This window comes from Arachis duranensis, chromosome 9 (genome assembly GCF_000817695.3).
Source record: "Arachis duranensis cultivar V14167 chromosome 9, aradu.V14167.gnm2.J7QH, whole genome shotgun sequence".
Lineage (NCBI taxonomy): Eukaryota > Viridiplantae > Streptophyta > Magnoliopsida > Fabales > Fabaceae > Arachis > Arachis duranensis.
Genome location: NC_029780.3, coordinates 82,988,100 through 82,989,051, shown reverse-complemented (window position 1 = coordinate 82,989,051; position 952 = coordinate 82,988,100).

Here is a 952-nt window from a genome sequence, read left to right as displayed (position 1 = left end):
ACGACGTCGACTTGAGCACTAAGCTTCCTCAAAAGGTTGCGGTAGGGCTATCTGCTTCAACTGGGCAATACTCGCAAAATACTGAGATCTTATCTTGGACTTTCAAGTCCAACTGAAGAGAAACAACGATAAATATTAAATAAGGCGACCCTCTTCCTATTTTATCGTCAGATTGTGTTGTGTTTTTAATTTTAATTTGAGTAAATAAGGACAAGCCTACTAGTCTTTAGTTTGTCTCAGTAAGTAATATGTCACTATGGATAAGGCAAGGATAGTCCACTGTTGTTATTGGTCTCTTCAATGTGCATTTCATCCATCTTTCTTTGTTTGGGTTTAGTTTGTTGCCTTCAATGATATATGCTTGCTTTTCTTTGTGTTTGTGTTTCTGTTTTTCTTTCTTTTTTTTCCTTCTTTTAAAACGTAATATAAAATATCGTTTTGATTAGATTATATTTTTAGATAATTACATGGACAAATGATCAAGTGCCAAGAGTTCATGAGTTAGAACGACAAAATATTTAAGATATCAAACTGTATATACGATGAAGCTTGATAGTTATTTTTATACAGTTTTTACATCCCCAATCACTATAAGAAAATGAAACATTTGTAACAAAAATTTTGTAACAAATTTAAAATTGTTACAAAAAATTATTTTTTTTGTAACAAAAATTACTGATTGTTACATAAAAATAATGTTTTGTAACAACAATCTAATTTGTTACAAAACTTATTGTTATTTTGTAACGATTTAATTTTTTTGTTACAAATTATATTGGCTTTGGTAATGAACCGGTATTTTGTTGCAAAATTTTATAATATTTTGTAACAAAAGATGAAGTTGTTGCAAAAGTTCAAAATATTTTGTAACAAAAAATTAATTTGTCACAAAATTCAATATTATTTGTAACAAGTTATTTGTTTATCACAAAATACAAAATTTTTTGTAACT